This window comes from Ranitomeya variabilis, chromosome 2, assembly GCF_051348905.1.
Source record: "Ranitomeya variabilis isolate aRanVar5 chromosome 2, aRanVar5.hap1, whole genome shotgun sequence".
Taxonomy (NCBI): Eukaryota; Metazoa; Chordata; class Amphibia; order Anura; family Dendrobatidae; genus Ranitomeya; species Ranitomeya variabilis.
The window spans coordinates 737164244-737186224 of record NC_135233.1 but is presented as its reverse complement, the minus strand read 5'-3'; the positions used below and the strand labels follow the sequence as shown (position 1 = coordinate 737186224).

At 44.4% G+C, this 21981-nt stretch overlaps 1 protein-coding gene across 3 annotated transcripts in view; it reads left to right on the top strand.

Moving 5' to 3' along the window:
* The window catches only part of SOBP (sine oculis binding protein homolog), a 298320-nt gene that overhangs the window by 17319 nt on the left and 259020 nt on the right, over positions 1-21981 (top strand). The gene's annotated exons all lie outside the window — the stretch shown is intronic.

Genomic DNA, 21981 nt, shown 5'->3' with positions numbered 1-21981 from the left:
CCTGCCGCTGTTTAGAGTATTGCTTGAAGCTAGATATTATGATACTCTCTCGGCGTTCCGGCCACCGGTTGTGCGCCTCAGTAGGATGTTGCCTCGGTCTTACAGCATGACTCCTACTGGTGTTCTCCTATTGCTTTGATCTCGTTTCTCACTCAGCACAATCTATCTCGCTTCTAATCCTTCCTTGGGCACCGCCGCTATGCTGAGCAGGCACGGTCCCGTTACGTTCACTCAAGTTGCCAAGCCTCTGTCAGGATCCCACCCCTGACAGAGACCCTACTGTATCTTCCCCCACAACACCCTCTGCCACAAGGTGTTGCCTGGTTCCAACCCAGTCAGCTTCTCATCTAACTTCCTGCCTGACCCCCAGTTTACCCACTATGGTGGGGAGTGGCCTAGTGAATAGAACCCTTAGCTCCCCCCGGAGGCCCAGCTGTGAAATGTATTGATGTCTGTGATACCTGGTCAGATGAACTCCTTCAGTGCCATCAGACGTGCCATAGCTCCCCTTAGTGGCGGAGCCACAGTACTGCAATGACCAGGACTCTGGGGCGCTGCACTCCCCCCTGGTTAACCCCTTCCCGACCCATGACGCCACATAGGCGTCATGAAAACCCGTGCCAATCCGACCCATGACGCCTATGTGGCGTCATGGAATGATCGCGTCCCTGCAGATCGGGTGAAGGGGTTAACTCCCATTTTACCCGATCTGCAGAGACAGGGGGAGTGGTGCTTCAGCCCAGGGGGGGTGGCTTCACCCCCCGTGGCTACGATCGCTCTGATTGGCTGTTGAAAGTGAAACTGCCAATCAGAGCGATTTGTAATATTTCACCTAAAAAACAGGTGAAATATTACAATCCAGCCATGGCCGATGCTGCAATATCATCGGCCATGGCTGGAAATACTTTAGTGACCCCCCCCACACCCACCGATCGCCCCCCCAGTCCTCCGTTATGGGGTCTGGTCCCCTCCGTCCGCCTGCCGGCTCCCCCGTCCTGCTGTCCGCTCCCCCCTGTGGTCCGATCACCCCCCCTGTGGTCCGATCACCCCCCCTGTGCTCCGATCCACCCCCCCACCACCCCTTCATACTTACCGATCCTCCCGGTGTCCGGCCGTCTCCTCGCTGGGCGCCGCCATCTTCCAAAATGGCGGGCGCATGCTCAGTACGCCCGCCGGCAGATTCCTTACAAGAACATTTTGATCGCTGTGGTAGGTTCTACTACAGCGATCAAAATAAAAAAAATAATAAATAAACCCCCCCTTTATCACCCCCATAGATAGGGACAATAATAAAATAAAGAAAATATATATATATTTTTTTCCACTAGGGTTAGGGTTAGAACTAGGGTTAGGGTTACGGGTAGGGTTAGGGGTAGGGTTAGGGTTATGGCATGTGCGGATTTGGCCGCGGATCCGCAGCGGATTGGCCGCGGATCCGCAGCGGATTGGCCGCGGATCCGCAGCGGATTGGCCGCGGATCCGCAGCGGATTGGCCGCTGCGAATTCGTAGCAGTTTTCCATCAGGTTTACAGTACCGTGTACACCTATGGAAAACCAAATCCGCTGTGCCCATGGTGCGGAAAATTCCGTGCAGAAACGCCGCATTGTATTTTCCACAGCATGTCAATTCTTTGTGCGGATTCCGCAGCGTTTTACACCTGTTCCTCAATAGGAATCCGCAGGTGAAATCCGCACAAAAAAACACTGGAAATCTGCTGTAAATCCGCAGGTAAAACGCAGTGCCTTTTACTTACAGATTTTTCAAAAGTCGTGCGGAAAAATCTCACACGAATCCGCTACGTGGGCACATACCCTTAGGGTTAGGGTTGGAATTAGGGCTAGGGTTGGAAATAGGGTTAAGATTAGGCTTGTGGTTAGGGTTACGGATAGGGTTAGGGGTGTGTTGGGGTTACAGTTGTGGTTAGGGTTGGGATTAGGGTTAGGGTTGGGATTAGGGTTAGGGTTGGAATTAGGGTTACGGGTGTGTTGGGGTTAGGGTTGTGGTTAGGGGTGTGTTGGGGTTAGGGTTGGGATTAGGGTTATGGCTACAGTTGGGATTAGGATTAGGGGTGTGTTGGGGTTAGTGTTGAAGTTAGAATTGAGGGGTTTCCACTGTTTAGGCACATCAGGGGTCTCCAAACGCAGCATGGCGCCACCATTGATTCCAGCCAATCTTGCATTCAAAAAGTCAAATGGTGCTCCCTCCCTTCCAAGCCCCGACGTGTGCCCAAACAGTGGTTTACCCCCACATTTGGGGTACCAGCGTACTCAGGACAAACTGGGCAACAACTGTTGGGGTCCAATTTCTCCTGTTACCCTTGCAAAAATAAAAAATTACTTGCTAAGACATAATTTTTGAGGAAAGAAGAATGATTTTTTATTTTCACGGCTCTGCGTTGTAAACTTCTGTGAAGCACTTGGGGGTTGAACGTGCTCATCACACATCTAGATAAGTTCCTTGGGGGGTCTAGTTTCCAAAATGGGGTCACTTGTGGGGTGTTTCTACTGTTTAGGCACATCAGGGGCTCTGCAAATGCAACGTGACGCCCGCAGACCATTCCATCAAAGTCTGCATTTCAAATGTCACTACTTCCCTTCCGAGCCCTGACGTGCACCCAAACAGTGGTTTACCCCCACATATGGGGTATCACTGTACTCACAACAAACTGGGCAACAAACATTGGGGCCCAATTTCTCCTGTTACCCTTGAGAAAATAAAAAATTGCTTGCTAAAACATCTTTTTTGAGGAAAGAAAAATGATTTTTTTATTTTCACGGCTCTGTGTTGTAAACTTCTGTGAAGCACTTGGGGGTTGAACGTGCTCATCACACATCTAGATAAGTTCCTTGGGGGGTCTAGTTTCCAAAATGGGGTCACTTGTGGGGTGTTTCTACTGTTTAGGCACATCAGGGGCTCTGCAAATGCAACGTGACGCCCGCAGACCATTCCATCAAAGTCTGCATTTCAAATGTCACTACTTCCCTTCCGAGCCCTGACGTGCGCCCAAACAGTGGTTTACCCCCACATATGGGGTATCACTGTACTCACAACAAACTGGGCAACAAACATTGGGGCCCAATTTCTCCTGTTACCCTTGTGAAAATAAAAAATTGCTTGCTAAAACATCTTTTTTGAGGAAAGAAAAATGATTTTTTTATTTTCACGGCTCTGCGTTGTAAACTTCTGTGAAGCACTTGGGGGTTGAACGTGCTCATCACACATCTAGATAAGTTCCTTGGGGGGTCTAGTTTCCAAAATGGGGTCACTTGTGGGGTGTTTCTACTGTTTAGGCACATCAGGGGATCTGCAAATGCAACGTGACGCCCGCAGACCATTCCATCAAAGTCTGCATTCCAAAACGTCACTACTTCCCTTCCGAGCCCCGGCATGTGCCCAAACAGTGGTTTACCCCCACATATGGGGTATCAGCGTACTCAGGAGAAACTGGACAACAACTTTTGGGGTCCAATTTCTCCTGTTACCCTTGCAAAAATAAAAAATTCTGGGCTAAAAAAATATTTTTGAGGAAAGGAAACACATTTATTATTTTCACGGCTCTGCGTTATAAACTTCTGCGAAGCACTTGGGGGTTCAAAGTGCTCACCACACATCTAGATTAGTTCCTTGGGAGGTCTAGTTTCCAAAATGGGGTCACTTGTGCGGGAGCTCCAATGCTTAGGCACACAGGGGCTCTCCAAACGTGACATGGTGTCCGCTAATGATTGGAGCTAATTTTCCATTCAAAAAGCCAAATGGCGTGCCTTCCCTTCCGAGCCCTGCCGTGTGCCCAAACAGTGGTTTACCCCCACATATGGGGTATCATCGTACTCAGGACAAACTGGACAACAACATTTGGGGTCCAATTTCTCCTATTACCCTTGGAAAATTAAAAAATCCTGGGCTAAAAATAATTTTTGAGGAAAGAAAAATTATTTTTTATTTTCACGGCTCTGCGTTATAAACTTCTGTGAAGCACCTGGGGGTTATAAGTGCTCACTATGCATCTAGATAAGTTCCTTGGGGGGTCTAGTTTCCAACATGGGGTCACTTGTAGGGGAGCTCCAATGTTTAGGCACACAGGGGCTCTCCAAACGCGACATGGTGTCCGCTAACGATTGGAGCTAATTTTCCATTCAAAAAGTCAAATGGCACGCCTCCCCTTCCGAGCCTTGCCGTGCACCCAAACAGTGGTTTACCCCCACATATGAGGTATCGGCGTACTCAGCAGAAATTGCCCAACAAATTTTAGGATCCATTTTATCCTGTTGCCCATGTGAAAATGAAAAAATTGAGGCTAAAATAATTTTTTTGTGAAAAAAAAGTACTGTTTCATTTTTACGGATCAATTTGTGAAGCACCTGGGGGTTTAAAGTGCTCACTATGCTTCTAGATAAGTTCCTTTGGGGGGTCTAGTTTCCAAAATGGGGTCACTTGTGGGGGAGCTCCAATGTTTAGGCACACGGGGGCTCTCCAAATGCGACATGGTGTCCGCTAAAGATTGGAGCCAATTTTTCATTCAAAAAGTCAAATGGCGCTCCTTTCCTTCCAAGCCCTGCCGTATGCCCAAACAGTGGTTTACCCCCACATATGAGGTATCAGCGTACTCAGGACAAATTGGACAACATTGTTCGTGGTCCAGTTTCTCCTTTTACCCTTGGGAAAATAAAAAAATTGTTGCTAAAAGATCATTTTTGTGACTAAAAAGTTAAATGTTCATTTTTTCCTTCCATGTTGCTTCTGCTGCTGTGAAACACCTGAAGGGTTAATAAATTTCTTGAATGTGGTTTTGAGCACCTTGAGGGGTGCAGTTTTTAGAATGGTGTCACTTTTGGGTATTTTCAGCCATATAGAACCCTCAAACTGACTTCAAATGTGAGGTGGTCCCTAAAAAAAATGGTTTTTTAAATTTTGTTGTAAAAATGAGAAATCACTGGTCAAATTTTAACCCTTATAACTTCCTAGCAAAAAAAAAATTTGTTTCCAAAATTGTGCTGATGTAAAGTAGACATGTGGGAAATGTTATTTATTAACTATTTTGTGTCACATAACTCTCTGGTTTAACAGAATAAAAATTCAAAATGTGAAAATTGCGAAATTTTCAAAATTTTCGCCAAATTTCCATTTTTTTCACAAATAAACTCAGAAATTATCGACCTAAATTTACCACTAACATGAAGCCCAATATGTCACAAAAAACAATCTCAGAATCGCTAGGATCCGTTGAAGCGTTCCTGAGTTATTACCTCATAAAGGGACACTGGTCAGAATTGCAAAAAACGGCAAGGTCATTAAGGCCAAAATAGGCTGGGTCATGAAGGGGTTAAACACAGTACTCCGGGACTGGGAAGAAAACAACAATACAAGTTAGCAAAAAGACATACAATTTTGTTGAGTGCAATAACAATAAGTAAGCTTGAACAGAGCTTCCCTTTATGGGAGGTGAGGACGCTTGAACGTTACAAACATGGTTAACATTATAAATTACAGGCTATAAATAACTCCTGTTACCCAACCGGGTATTCTACTTAGTGCAAACGTTTGCATAATAAGTTAACGTTGTCCTTAAGGATGTACACTCTGAATCCGCTAAAGACCTTCTTATAATCACATTATAAGGCAATTTAACTTTTACATTCTCCTTCTTTAGATCTGCAGGACCGCCTGTCCTATCGGCACCAGACCTACTGCCTCTCCTTTCTTACAGGACCGCTCCTTTCAGCCCGAGCCTTCTGTCTTTTCAACTACTATACACAGTATAGAACATAACATTACTTTCAGTTTAAGAGCACTGAGTCATCTCTACATGACTCCTATGAGGACTCAGGGTTTACCTTCTATCCTCATTATCTATCAACATTATTAAACATTTTCTATAGAACATCAACCTTCTCATTATTTTTCTCGCTAACATGCACGCTGGACACTTCGTCTACCCCTATGGGCCCACTGCGTCCTTCTTCTAGCTTTCACTTTCTTTCAGGGAACATCATCAGCATTTCTTTACAATTAACTAGTTGGATACATATAACTTTCTCTCACAAACATTATCATCACTTCTTCTTTATCAAAGCATTATTGCTATTTCTCAGTCTTAAAGCAATACGATTCTCTCAAGTGCAACATATGAACACCCCTTTAAGAGGGGACCAAGTCTCTATGAGGTAGCATATCTTCTCAAGCTACCAGTCCTTACTCAGCAAAGGTTCCAGTGTGGTATCTTCACAAAGAGTCCTTTTTGAAGTAAAACCAGTAGGGAGCGCCTTTAATAAGGTGCAAACTATGTACAAAAAGTTTGTATCATGCACTGTTCATGATTGCGGCAGTTCTTAAAACTTGCGCAAAACTCAGAAAAAATAAACAAAACACAATAGGGATCCCGGGTCAACAAAGGGATCCCTTTAAAAAAAAGTTAACCCTGAACGGGTTTGAGCAGCAGAAATTCAGGAAAACAGTAACTATATACATACTCATGGTATCGAGGTTTATTCTTCCAAATCTGGGGGTGGTCTCCGCGAGTACTGCCCTCCTCCCGCCACCACATAGAGGGCGTCTGCACCCTGGATAGGGGTCTGGGTACTCACGGTTCTCCTCGGAGTAATAGTCCGTAGACACTTGGCACACAGGGAGATTGGGGCGATGACCGTTGATCTTGGGGAATCATCAGAGGCTGGTGGTGTCACTTCCGGCTTGTATTTTCGCACATGCAGGGCATACCACCCTTTGTCCCCCCAGTGGCGGGTATACCGAACTCGGTCCCCTGGATAGAGGTACCGGCCTGGGTGTCCCTCAATAAGGTGCGCCTCTACATCCCGCCGGTTTACAAACACCTCCAAGGCAAGACCGGACTCTTTAATGAAGCCCCAACCTCCCTGCAGGCGGAAGGTGCTGATCACGCCGCAGCGCTGCGGGCCCCAGTTCTCCTCGGCAGCCTGCCGGATCTGGCTTTAGTCTGAAGGTCCTTCTCTCGCTCAGCCTGACGCCGGAGCTCCTTCTTGCGGGCCCACTCCTCTTCCTGCTGGCGCAGCTGTTGGCGGTATTCCCTCTGGCGGATGACCTCGATGCTCTCCCCTTCTTCCTGGCCATCCCCTGGGAACCCCATCAGATTGGTAGTGGCCGCGCGGGTCCACTTAAAGGTTACCCATTCTCCCTGGAGCTGCGTAGTCTGCTTGATGGGTCGTAGGGGGCTATCGGCTGTCTGCAGGGTTTCCCAGGGTCTCTCGCATTCAATGCGGCTACACACCCGGCCGGGTGGTCATGGTGGAGGTGAGTCTACATCTACCAGCAGGGGCTCCTCCGTCGCCGCGCCAGAGTCGGCGCCGCTACCTGCCTCTGAAGCATCTCCGGTGCCAGCCTCCTCTGTTGTCGGCGGCGGGATCGGCGCCAGATGCTGGTGCGGCTCCTCGCCGGAGGTGGTCGCTCGCTGACACAGACTCCGGAACTGTCGGCACAGCTCCTCTACCTCCGCCCCGAGGATCTCCTGATTCGCGCAGCCTGGCAAGAGCTCCTTCGGCTCCCATTGGCGGGGCTTGATGCGGGTCTCCTCTCCCTCTCCGGGGTGACTTCCGCGCTCCATGCTGCCAATCGGATTCTGCCTCGTGGTGTTCAGAGGTTTTCGCCCTTCCCCTTCCGGAGGGCGGCCCTTCTCTCCTCCACCATCCCACACTAGGAGGTGGACCCTTCTCCTTGATGAGCATATTTTTTGGACATAGTAATACCGGTGAGGGGCAGGTTCCATCTTCGCGCCACTCTTCCAAGCTACGCCCACGATGACACGCCCCATCCTTCCTGCGCGCCACATAGTACTGTAATGGCGGCAATTTTGGCGGGGAATGGCGCAGCACAGTCTTTGCAATAAAGTACAGTCCAAGCACAATAAATCACAGTTCCTAGGCACACATGACCTGATTCTTCAGGCTTAAGTAGATCCTGTTCGTGACGCCAAGTTTGTAGCGCCCCCACCGCCGCAGGGCCGAGGGGTACCCGGTACCGGGCCTGTGAGTCTCTGCTCTGGGGTTGTCACGGTGGCTAGGCCCCGGTCCGTGACCCTGCCGTGGGGCGCACAACAAATAATTGATATGAATGGTGCTGATGGTGATGTGTGGAGGGATGGTGGTAGTGGTCGTGCCGTAGTGGTGCGGTGCAGTAAATAACGAGGACACCAGGTTGCAGTCTCTTTACCTCTTTACTGAAGATCTCAGGGTCCTCAGTCCAGAATACGGTTCACCAGGCTGCGCAAGTCCGGCCGGTCCAATGGCACCTCCAGAGTTCTCTTCACAGGTGGAAATCTGTGCCTTCCTGCTTGCGCTATGTGTTGTGGTCCTTCCCTGCTGTGCTTACGGAAAGTCCCCACAACTGTTGTGTCTGTTTCTTAAGTTCCCTCACAACTCGATTAGATGATGTTCTGCTAATCCTCCGTCCCTCCCTGATGTTCTGGTTGGGACGGCACCCGTTTGACGGGTAGGCTCGGAGCTCTTCCGGGACCCTAGAGTCGCCCCTCTCCACAAGTTGCCCCCCAAGACTGCATAGGTGATTTAAGTTAGACAGCCCGCCTTAGACTGACTGTCCTGCTGCTGTTTAGAGTATTGCTTGAAGCTAGATATTATGATACTCTCTCGGCGTTCTGGCCACCGGTTGTGCGCCTCAGTAGGATGTTGCCTCGGTCTTACAGCACGACTCCTACTGGTGTTCTCCTATTGCTTTGATCTCGTTTCTCACTCAGCACAATCTATCTTGCTTCTAATCCTTCCTTGGGCACCGCCGCTATGCTGAGCAGGCACGGTCCCGTTACGTTCACTCAAGTTGCCAAGCCTCTGTCAGGATCCCACCCCTGACAGAGACCCTACTGTATCTTCCCCCACAACACCCTCTGCCACAAGGTGTTGCCTGGTTCCAACCCAGTCAGCTTCTCATCTAACTTCCTGCCTGACCCCCAGTTTACCCACTATGGTGGGGAGTGGCCTAGTGAATAGAACCCTTAGCTCCCCCCGGAGGCCCAGCTGTGAAATGTATTGGTGTCTGTGATACCTGGTCAGATGAACTCCTTCAGTGCCATCAGACGTGCCATAGCTCCTCTTAGTGGCGGAGCCACAGTACTGCAACGACCAGGACTCTGGGGCGCTGCATGAGGCCTGATCACTAAGCCTCAACCAATATCTTGACAAGTGTCATGTTGTAATGTCACAATCTTGAAAGGCCTACAAAGCAAAAGAGAAGGCCAGGATTGAGCTGAACCTTACATGACATCCTGATTTTTCAGGGCCTATTAAGCACAAAGTCATGCCCAAAATGCTAGGCCAGGGATGCCGTTTTCAGAAGTTAAGACTGCCTTGATTTGGCTGTCACACAGGACTGGACTGGATGCCAATAGTGTGAACAGGTGCTGAACCTAGAGTCACCAACTCGTATACAGTTAAATAAATAAGGCAGCACACTGAGGCGCCAAAACATGCAAACATGAAACATGAAAATTGAACTGCATTACTGCATTAGAAATATGAAAAAATTAGAGCATTTAGCGCATAAATTGGCCAATTCATGTGTACCTGGTAGCCACATTAAGGCATCTCTTGTATACCAGGACCTAGACATTCCTTTCCTCGCTGAGAATAAACGTCTTCATCTGAATGGGAACCTACTGTGAATGTCTGTTTGACCAATAAGGGAATCACCAGATAAATGGGTGCATAGCGGTGGAGGCTACCACTGCCTAAAGTGCAGTATCTTGGACTGAATCACTTTCAGTCTACGTTCACTTGGGTAGTGATCCCCATTTATCTGGTGATTCTCTTATTGGTAAAACAGACATTTTTTTCGTCCCATAAATTCTGGAGTACGCAACTGACGAAGGTCTATGTTTGAGACCGAAATGTTTTGGTGTACCACTGTCTGGGATTGAATAAAAACACTTATTCTATATGAACATAAGTTGAGTACGAGGTTCTTTTTCTTTATACATACCATTCTATCATAATACTGTTCAATAATGAAAACTTATTGATTACAAAAAAAAGCAATATGCTCCATTGTATACTGTACATAGGATCAATTCTTGCCTAAAAGTAATCAAAGGTTCAAGAGGACACCTCGATCTGGAAACAGAGCATTATACAGAAGTGGCTTGCAGTAATGTGCGTACTATGGTTATGTTATGGCACTACATCGTTCAGAAAAGTGTATTAAACATGTGCTGTTTGTGTGCAAACTGATACCATACAACTAGCTCACAGACCAACGCAAGTCAGTCAGGTAGTTCACATGAATATTTTTACACGCAAACGATGGTCCGTCCACATCCCAAAAAAAAAATCTAAGCTTGTGCTACTGTGATCCATTCTGAGGATCAAACTGGCCCATCGTAAGTCAAATGATCACATATGAGTTACCATCTTTCATACGTCATCAGTTTTCCACAGATCCATTGCAATTATAATAATAATAATAATTTTTATTTATATAGCGCCAACATATTCCGCAGCGCTTTACAACTTATAGACGGGACTTGTACAGACAATAGACATTACAGCATAACAGAAATCACAGTTCAAAACAGATACCAGGAGGAATGAGGGCCCTGCTCGCAAGCTTACAACCTATGAGGAAAAGGGGAGACACGAGAGGTGGATGGTAACAATTGCTTTAGTTATTTGGACCAGCCATAGTGTAAGGCTCAGGTGTTCATGTAAAGCTGCATGAACCAGTTAACTGCCTAAGTGTGTAGCAGTACAGACACAGAGTGCTATTAACTGCATAAAGTGTATAAGAACATGATGCGAGGAACCTGATTATGTTTTTTTTTTTTTAATAGGCCACACAGGGATAGTTAGGTTAATGCATTGAGGCGGTAGGCCAGTCTGAACAAATGAGTTTTTAGGGCACGCTTAAAACTGTGGGGATTGGGGATTAGTCGTACTGACCTAGGTAGTGCATTCCAAAGAATCGGCGCAGCACGTGTAAAGTCTTGGAGATGGGAGTGGGAGGTTCTGATTATTGAGGATGCTAACCTGAGGTCATTAGCAGAGCGGAGGGCACGGGTAGGGTGGTAGACTGAGACCAGAGAGGAGATGTAGGGTGGTGCTGAGCCATGGAGTGCTTTGTGGATGAGGGTAGTAGTTTTGTACTGGATTCTGGAGTGGATGGGTAGCCAATGTAATGACTGGCACAAGGTAGAGGCATTGGAGTAACGGTTGGTGAGGAATATGATCCTGGCTGCAGCATTCAGGACAGATTGGAGCGGGGAGAGTTTGGTAAGAGGGAGGCCGATTAGTAGAGAGTTACAATAGTCCAGACGAGAATGAATAAGTGAGACAAGAGTTTTTGCAGAGTCGAAAGTAAGAAAAGGGCGAATTCTAGAAATGTTTTTGAGATGCAGATAAGAAGAGCGAGCCAGTGATCGGATGTGGGGGGTGAATGAAAGCTCGGAATCAAGGATGACCCCAAGACAGCGGGCATGTTGCTTTGGAGTAATGGTGGAACCGCACACGGAGATGGCAATGTCAGGCAAAGGTAGGTTAGTAGAGGGAGAGAACACGAGGAGTTCAGTTTTTGACAGGTTCAGTTTCAGATAGAGGGAGGACATGATGTTAGAGACAGCGGTAAGACAATCACTGGTGTTTTCTAAAAAGGTCGGCGTGATAACAAGAGCAGAGGTGTATAATTGGGTGTCGTCAGCATAGAGGTGGTACTGGAAACCAAATCTACTGATTGTTTGACCAATAGGGGCGGTATACAAAGAGAAGAGGAGGGGGCCTAGGACTGATCCTTGAGGAACCCCAACAGTAAGGGGAAGGTGAGAGGAGGAGGAACCAGCAAAACATACAGTGAAGGATCGGTCAGAGAGATAGGAGGAGAACCAGGAGAGAACGGTGTCCTTGAGGCCGATGGAGTGGAGCATAGTGAGGAGGAGCTGATGATCCACAGTATCGAATGCTGCGGAGAGATCCAAGAGAATTAGCATGGAGTAGTGACCATTAGATTTAGCTGTTAGTAGGTCATTAGAGACTTTAGTGAGGGCAGTTTCAGTAGAGTGTAAAGAGCGGAAACCAGATTGAAGAGGGTCGAGAAGAGAGTTATCTGAGAGATAGCGCGTAAGACGGGAGTGGACCAGGCGTTCGAAGAGTTTAGAGATGAAGGGAAGATTAGAGACAGGTCTATAATTAGCGGCACAATTTTGGTCGAGGGATGGTTTTTTAAGTAATGGATGTATGATGGCATGCTTAAATGAGGAGGGAAAAATACCGGAAGTGAGGGAAAGGTTGAATATTTTTGTTAGGTGAGAGGTGACAGCCGGGGAAAGGGACTGGAGGAGATTTGACGGAATGGGGTCACTGGTGCAAGTGGTCGGGCGAGAAGATGCAAGGAGCCTGCTTACTTCTTCTGTAACTGGTTCAAAGTCAGAGAGTGAACTAGATGCAATGGGGGAGGGAGGACAGTGCATGGTATGAAGAGATTGGGAGATGATTTCCTGTCAAATGTGGTCAATTTTTTCTTTGAAGTAATTGGCCAGATCGTCAGCGCGGAGATCTGTGGTTGGGACCTCCTCTCTTGGGTTGAGTAGGAACTGGAAAGTGTCAAAGAGACGTTTAGGGTTATTTGACAGTGAGGTGATGAGGGTGTTGAAATAGGTTTGTTTGAAGAGGTGAAGGGCAGAGTTGTATGTTTTAAGCATGAACTTATAATGGATGAAATCTTCGGGTAGATTAGATTTTCTCCACAGACGTTCGGCGCACCTGGAGCACCGCTGCAGGAAACGTGTTTCTAAGCGTGTGCCACGGTTGTCGCCGTCTGTGCCGAGTTGTTCTATGTATAGGAGGTGCAGCTTCATCCAGGGCGCTTTGCAGGGTTTCATTGTAATGCTTCAGAGCAGAATCAGGACATGAGATGGAGAAGATTGGGGCCAATGAGGACTGCAAGTTCTTCATAAGTTTCTGGGTGTTAATGGCCTGTATGTTTCTATAAGTGTGGAAAGTGGGGGTGACCTGAGCGGGATGGCTGTTCTTGATAGAGAATGAAAGAAGGTTGTGGTCAGAGAGCGGGAGAGGGGAGTTTGATTATAATTATAATCATCTAATTATAAACATATCATGTTTTTTTTCCAGGTGAAAAAAGAAAGAAATATTGCTTATACTCATGTGAACTCAGACTTATGTATATTGTATAGTTTCTGCCGCAATGTTTTAGATTATGAAACATACTCCGATGATCATTAATTACTATGGTTCTCCAAAGTACCGATGTAGCAGCTGACAACATGACTGCGGTAGTCAATCACTGTCCTCAGCATTGTATAGTATTCTGAGGCCAGTGATTTTTTTTTCCGGATAACTATTAGTGATTTTGTTATTTTATACAATTCCCACACTTTGAATAATTTTTTGTAAGTATGGAAAATCCCTTTAACCTTCATAGTATATTTTAAAATATGTACAGTAGCTCGCTTTTTTAGCCCACTTAAAATGTTGCCAAAAACCTTTATATTTTGCTTCTTTTGAGTAACACTGTATTTTCCTGTAGCAATATTTGTAAAAGGTTTGGTTTAGACGGCCACACAAGTTGGAAGCATCCAACTAGCTGACCACAGATTGCAGAATAAAAGATCTCTTCATGTACAACTTATTATCCATTCAAGTATAACTTCCATTTCCTCTTTCAAGTGAAGTTTTAAACTTATATTCCAATAACATGGGCACTAGAGAAAACTGTAATAACATGTAGTATCTTTGTAATATACTTTACTTGTTTACATTATTATATTTGAGTATATTTTTACTCTGTAAATCAATTTGTTTTTTACTTGAAACCATTGCTAACAATTGCTGCTTATGTGTTTGCTATTTTATGTGTCTATTTAGCACCCTGAATGTATAGTATTGTCCTGCTAATTGAATCATCAACTCAACATGGCCATTTTCACATGCCGTGCAAAATTTCAGCTGCAGAAAGTAGATAAATTCAGTAACAATATCCAAATATTTTACTGCAGATTGGTCCAATTACACTGACAGTAAATATGTAAATAGCGATAGATCAATGCTACTTTATGTTCTCAAATTGAAAGATCTTTTTTTAGCTACTGTAAAGTGGCACAGAATACATGGCCTTTCCACTCCCTGAAATGGTCATCAACATTTTTATACCTGATTAAAAAATTTTTTTTAGAATTTCTCAATCATAGTTCTCAAGTTTGCACTGAGCAATTATCCTTAAAAATTCATTTCTAACCACTTATACTGATAATTACCCAGTATGAATGCACAGATCAATGATAATAATTTGGGCATAATTTACATTGATTTTGGATGGATAAAAATGAGCAGAGGATTCTCCTCCTTAAAGGGAACCTGTCAGCAGGATTGGGCTCAGTAACCTACACACAGTGTCAGGTCGGCGCCGTTATACTGATTACAATGATACCTTGGTTGATGAAATCTGTCTTGTGGTTGTTGTGTAAGCTTTATTTTCAGTTTTGAGTTAATGATATGCTCATGCTCCGGGGCGGCCTGTGGGGGGCTTCATGTGGTGCTCTGATTAGGTGTTCATAATGCAGACTGCTGACAGGCCACTGATCCCTCACTGACCTGCCCCCTAGTTTACATAATGAATATTATATATAGCTTGGAAAAAAATCCCCTTCTACAGGCAGGCTACAGTGGTGGCGCCTGCGCTGCAGCATGATCACATGTGTACTGTGTATATAAACCACCCTTCATGAGTTAATGTACCTTTATGCAAGCAATAACATAAATACAGTAGAATCATAATAGGATCCAACAACAGCAGGTTGCAACAAATTGTATTTTCATTTACTGACAATTAGATTATCTTTAGGAGAGGTCAGAGAGTGGATGAAGAGTTCAACAATCAGAGGAGAGAGAAAAGGGCCCCTTGCAAGAACAATATATGGGCCCTTTGCAGTCCAATAACTAATCACAATGCACCCCTTTAAATTTCTGTGCCAGATCCTTCTTTAGCGGTGAAAATAAACTTTCCTATGTAACAGGTTGCAAAATTGGTATGTCCACCACTATGGGGAGGGCTTTGGCGCATTTTTAGACTCATACGGTCTGTCCTTTCAGGTAGAGTTCTCAGCAAGTATCCTTATCATCAGAGGCAAGAACACAATGACAAGAAACATCTCTATACACAACTGATAATACAGGATCTACCAATCACAATAGGCGATGTCACAGCTAACAATCAATGCTCCCCCTTTGTTTACAATGACCTTTGCTCATGATCAGTAGAAGATTCAATGCTAAATTTATGGTCAGAGTGTGTTCATTGTGGCTGTATACATGTGTTGTTTCCTTAAACAACAAGAAGTTAGAGTCTAAAAAAGCCCCAGTGGACGATCTGTAGACTGCAAGATTTCTATTTTTTTCTAATGCAGATTGTGATATAGAAAAAAATTGGCAAGATTTAAAAAAAAAAAAAAAAAGACTTTTAACACAAAATTCCTTATTTACAAATAAACAATTGGTCTTTTCTTATGATAGCATCACCCCCAAATTGCCTGTACAATGATCTGGGGATCTTAGCTCCTATAAAAGACATAACATCATTGTATATTTTAGTGATACAGCACTTGAGAAAATGACTTTTATATAAACCTATAAAATGACTAACACGAGCAAAATGTAGTACAAATAATTAACCTTTATTGAAGAATTATTTGCTTGATTAAAACTAATTACAAATCTAGAGGATAATCATGTTACCAGGAATTAAAGGGGGAGTATATTTAATGATTGTGGTACATAAGTTATTTATATAAAGTATAGATGCATACATGCAAATTATAAAAAAAAATTGTAATCCATGAATAAACATGCAGAGAACTATAGGATGGAACACGATGATGGAAGGAGTGCTAGGTTATAAGTGCCACAACGCAGCTTAGTAATAAATCATTACATAAAGATTATGTTTGACATCAAATCCAGGCTACAAAATACTCACAAACAAGGCATAGTGTAATATTCACCAGAGCTGCGTATGAATCATACTCCCATGTACCGTATGTTCTGAGGCACGTTTCGCTGTCGCTTCCTCAAGGGGGAGATCCGTTCAAACTGCACAGATAGTTATTTTTGGAATGACAGACTCCATTTAAGTCTTTCAGATAACTTGTTTCTATAAATGACCAATTACAGCTACAGGGTTACAGTGCCCCAAATCTGCACAGATGGCTTAGCATAGCAGTTAGGCTACGTTCACATTAGCGGCGCCCGCCGCAGCGGCGGGCGCCGCAGCGGCGCCGCATGCATCATGCGCCCCTATATTTAACATGGGGGCGCATGGACATGCGGTGCACTTGCTTTTTGCGCCGCATGCGTCCCTGCGGCGCCCGCGTCGGGTCGCGGAGGACGCAGCAAGTTGCATTTTTGCTGCGTCCAAAATCAATGAAAAAAAGGACGCATGCGGCGCAAAAAGCTGCGTTGTGCATGTGTTCACATTTGCGCTGTGCGTTGCGGCGGCGACGCTGCGGCGCACACCGCAAATGTGAACGTAGCCTTAAATCTTACAACAAAATAATTACAGAAACTGTTATCTTGCAGCACTAAGAAAATCTTTATTGGACATTCTCCAGCAGAAGTGCTGGTTCAGCCTAATTAGCGGTAGATATTAATAAGGATTTATAGCACTACTGGCCACGGCCATCAGCTCAGCAAGAGGTTTTATTCCTTGTTGTTAAGGTTGCCTGCTGCTGTTTGCTCCAGCAACCTCTGTTCCAAGCATTAAAATCTCCTTTGTTCTAGCATATTGATTGGACAATAGGACTGGAGAGACTGGATTGAAAGCATGCTGGCTTTAAATGGCTTCAATAAGCTATAGAGCATGTAGCGAGACATTAGTCGTCCAAAGTTTTGGAAAATCACTGTTAAAAAATGCAATTCAGGGCAAGTTTAAAGTGGCTACAAAAATTCATTCCAACAACTGGACGCTTGGCAGTCACTTGGAGAACTGGTGCAGTACAAAGCAGAACATCTTAGTAACATATCTTTGAACATCTGCCCCCACATTAGCAAAAGATACTCTACAGAAAGTGTAGCAGCTTCGAAGATCAATAGCATTAAAGCTATATTCTCATTTCATACATTTATGGCATATTCACAAGGTAGGACCTGCAGCTATCTCGAGAACGAGGCCTGGACGTGCTGCTGTCAATGGAGAGGTGGTCAGAATTACCAAATGAATAGGAACTCTGACCAACTCTCCACTGACAGGGACTCGTTCTCAAGATAAATGCAGGACCCATATATAGGATCTGCGTATACTATATATTGATGGCATATCCTGGGGTTCTGCCATAAATGTATTATAAAACCCATTTAATTGTTCCACTGTTAAAGGTTACCATTGATATAGACAACATGATTTTTCCATGTTAATGGCTACCTTTAAAAAAAGTTTAAACATTTTTCAATCAACAACCTTCATTCCTTCATCATTTTCAGACCCCTTTATATGTAGTTTAAAGCCTGCTTCAAGTTTCAGATTTTGTCTTATGTGAAAATATTTCAGAGGAATACATGCTGGATATCAGGTCTGTACATCCAATCATCCAATGTTCTACTGCCTTCTCTTGTTTATATAAGGAGGGGGGGCGGGTGTGAAAAAAGTATTGAATATGTCACCAAATTTTTAAGTAAATATATTTCTAAAGATGCTATTGACATGAAATTCTCACCAGATGTCTGTAACAACCCATCCAATCCACACAAGCAAAGAAATCAAACCATAGATATCCATAAATTAAGTTATGTGTAATAATGAGAGAAGACACTGGGAAAAAGTATTGAACATGCTTGATGAACTTTATTTAATACCTCATACAAAAGCCTTTCTTGGTGATGACAGCTCAAGATGCCTCTTGTATGGAGAAACTAGTCGCATACATTGCTCAGGTGTGATTTTGGCCCATTCTTCCACATAAACATTCTTCAAATTCTGATGTTCTGTAGGCTCCTTCTATGAACTCGGAGCTTTAGTCCCTTCCATAAATGTTCTCTTGGATTTAGGTCAGGTGATTGACTTGGCCATTCTAGCAGCTTTAGTCTGGCAGGGGTTGTGGATGGTGTTCATAGGAGACTGGGATTTTTTCAACAAGACAGAAATGTGTAATTTGTAATTATTACATATTGCTTAATCTATAGACTTCTGTGGTTTGATTTCTTTACCTGTGTGGATTGAATGGGTTGTTACCAACAACTGGTGATAATTTCATGCCAATAGCACCTTTAGAAATATATTTACTAAGAAAATCAGTGAGGTGTTCAATACTTATTTCATCCTTAATAAGGATTATTAAATCCTTATTAATATCTACCGCTAATTAGGCTGAACCAGCACTTCTGCTGGAGAATGTCCAATAAAGATTTTCTTAGTGCTGCAAGATAACAGTTTCTGTAATTATTTTGTTGTAAGATTGCCGTATATCAGCACAGCTTCTATCCTGCTCTTAATTCCTCATTCTCCATAACCTGATTTATCTGCCCTCTCTGAGATACTTTCTCCTCTCTCCATTCTGTGGTTATTTGTGTACAAACCTTTCCCTCCTACTATCTCTAATACTTAGGGAATGGAAGAGGAAATCAGAGAGAGCTGTCACAGTCTGGAGTTCTGACATATATATTTTTTTGCAGAGCACTCTACTAGATAAAAGACTTACAAACACTCTGCTGCTACAAAATGGTATAAAACTTTTAATGAAAACTATTTGTAAAACCGCTTAAAGGGGTTGTCCCTTTTAAACAACTGTGCGCAATAAGCTGCTGTACTTAGGCAGGCGCTGGCGAGGAAGATCAATGCAGATACAGCCCGTACAAGGGAGGACAGGGTTCAAGAACAGGTCAGTGTCACGATGATGGGAAGGGGGTGATGTTATAATTAAGAGAGGAGGCAGGGATTTCTTCAAGGCATCACACGCCGCAGAGCCTGGAAGAAATCACCACAGCTATAAGGCATACAGGTAAGACTGGTTTAACCATTCAATTACCTGTATGCCCATAGTAATCATCCAGTGGGTGACAGATTCCCTTTAACAATATCTGATCAATAAAATTTCTGTTTCTCAAATCTTAGTGATCAACTGTAATTGACAGCAAAGATTGTGCCGGGAAAAAACTATGCAAAGGCTCGAGGGTCCCATGGGTCACAGAGAGGGGGGCTCTGGAGGGAGTTGAGTATGTGGTATTCCTGCTCAGTTCCATTCACTTTAATGGAGATGAGCTGCACAAGACATAACTATGAACTGGTGTGGCATTATAACCTATGAACTGGTGTGGCATTATAACCTATGAACTGGTGTGGCATTATAACCTATGAACTGGTGTGGCATTATAACCTATGAACTGGTGTGGCATTATAACCTATGAACTGGTGTGGCATTATAACCTGTGAACTGGTGTGGCATTATAACCTATGAACTGGTGTGGCATTATAACCTATGAACTGGTGTGGCATTATAACCTATGAACTGGTGTGGCATTATAACCTATGAACTGGTGTGGCATTATAACCTATGAACTGGTGTGGCATTATAACCTGTGAACTGGTGTGGCATTATAACCTGTGAACTGGTGTGGCATTATAACCTGTGAACTGGTGTGGCATTATTTCGGGTGCAAGGCAGCAATGTTTTTTTCTTATATTGGAGAGCCCCTTTACTGTAGCAAGCAATGTCAGGCAACTGCTGACAAGGTAAAACTGATTATGAGTATTAGGCCGGCGTCACACTCAGCGTATGTAAATACGGTCCGTATTTTACGGCCGTAATACGCAGAAATGTTCCAAAAATAGTGATCCGTATGTCATCCGTAGGCAGGGTGTGGCAGCGTATTTTGCGCATGGCATCCTCCGCATGTAATCCGTATGGCATCCGTACTGCGATATTTTCTCGCAGGCTTGCAAAACCGACATCTAATGGATTTATGTGCTCAAATGTTCGTTAAAACATATATACAATATATATATATATACACTCACTGGCCACTTTATTAGGTACACCATGCTAGTAACGGGTTGGACCCCCTTTTGCCTTCAGAACTGCCTCAATTCTTCGTGGCATAGATTCAACAAGGTGCTGGAAGCATTCCTCAGAGATTTTGGTCCATATTGACATGATGGCATCACACAGTTGCCGCAGATTTGTCGGCTGCACATCCCAAAGATGCTCCATACAAGGCAGGATGGATCCATGCTTTCATGTTGTTTACGCCAAATTCTGACCCTACCATCCGAATGTCGCAGCAGAAATCGAGACTCATCAGACCAAGCAACGTTTTTCCAATATTCTACTGTCCAATTTCGATGAGCTTGTACAAATTGTAGCCTCAGTTTCCTGTTCTTAGCTGAAAGGAGTGGTACCCGGTGTGGTCTTCTGCTGCTGTAGCCCATCTGCCTCAAAGTTCGACGCACTGTGCGTTCAGAGATGCTCTTAGGCCTACCTTGGTTGTAACGGGTGGCGATTTGAGTCACTGTTGCCTTTCTATCAGCTCGAACCAGTCTGCCCATTCTCCTCTGACCTCTGGCATCAACAAGGCATTTCCGCCCACAGAACTGCCGCTCACTGGATTTTTTTTCTTTTTCGGACCATTCTCTGTAAACCCTAGAGATGGTTGTGCGTGAAAATCCCAGTAGATCAGCAGTTTCTGAAATACTCAGACCAGCCCTTCTGGCACCAACAACCATGCCACGTTCAAAGGCACTCAAATCACCTTTCTTCCCCATACTGATGCTCGGTTTGAACTGCAGGAGATTGTCTTGACCATGTCTACATGCCTAAATGCACTGAGTTGCCGCCATGTGATTGGCTGATTAGAAATTAAGTGTTAACAAGAAGTTGGACAGGTGTACCTAATAAAGTGGCCGGTGAGTGTATATATATATATATATATATATATATATATATATATGTCATTGAGACATATATATATATATATATATATATATATATATATATATATATATATATATATATATATATATATATATATATATATATACTGTATTTATATTTAATTCAGCGCGAGATATGTGAAAAGCCGGTAATTCAATTACAGGCTTTTCATTTCTCCTTCCCAAACCCGACAGGATATGAGACATGGTTTACATACAGTAAACCATCTCATATCCCTTTTTTTTTTTGCATATTCCACACTACTAATGTTAGTAGTGTGTATGTGCAAAATTTGGGCGCTGTAGCTTGTAAAATAAAGGGTTAAATGGCGGAAAAAATTGGCGTGGGCTCCCACGCAATTTTCTCCGCCAGAGTGGTAAAGCCAGTGACTGAGGACAGATATTAATAGCCTAGAGAGGGTCCATGGTTATTTCCTCCCCCTGGCTACAAACATCTGCCCCCAGCCACCCCAGAAAAGGCACATCTGGAAGATGCGCCAATTCTGGCACTTGGCCACTCTCTTCCCACTCCCGTGTAGCGGTGGGATATGGGGTAATGAAGGGGTAATGTCACCTTGCTATTGTAAGGTGACATTAAGCCAGATTAATAATGGAGAGGCGTCAATTATGTCACCTATCCATTATTAATCCAATAGTATATATACTGAGGAAAAGTATAAAGGTACCTTCACACTGAGCGACGTTACAACGAGAACGACAGCGATCCGTGACGTTGCAGCGTCCTGGATAGCGATCTCGTTGTGTTTGACACGCAGCAGCGATCTGAATCCTGCTGTGATATCGCTGGTCGGAGCTAGAAGGCCAGCACCTTATTTCGTCGTCAGGTCGGCGTGTATCTTTGTGTTTGACAGCAAAAGCAACGATGCCTGCAATGTTTTACAATGGTAACCAGGGTAAATATCGGGTTACTAAGTGCAGAGCGGCGCTTAGTAACCCAATATTTACCCTGGTTACCATTGTAAAAGTACATACTCACCTTCTGATGTCTGTCACGTCCCCCGGCGTCCACAGGGTTACGCGCTGCTGCCGAGAGCTTCCAGCACTGAATGTGTCAGCTCCAGCCG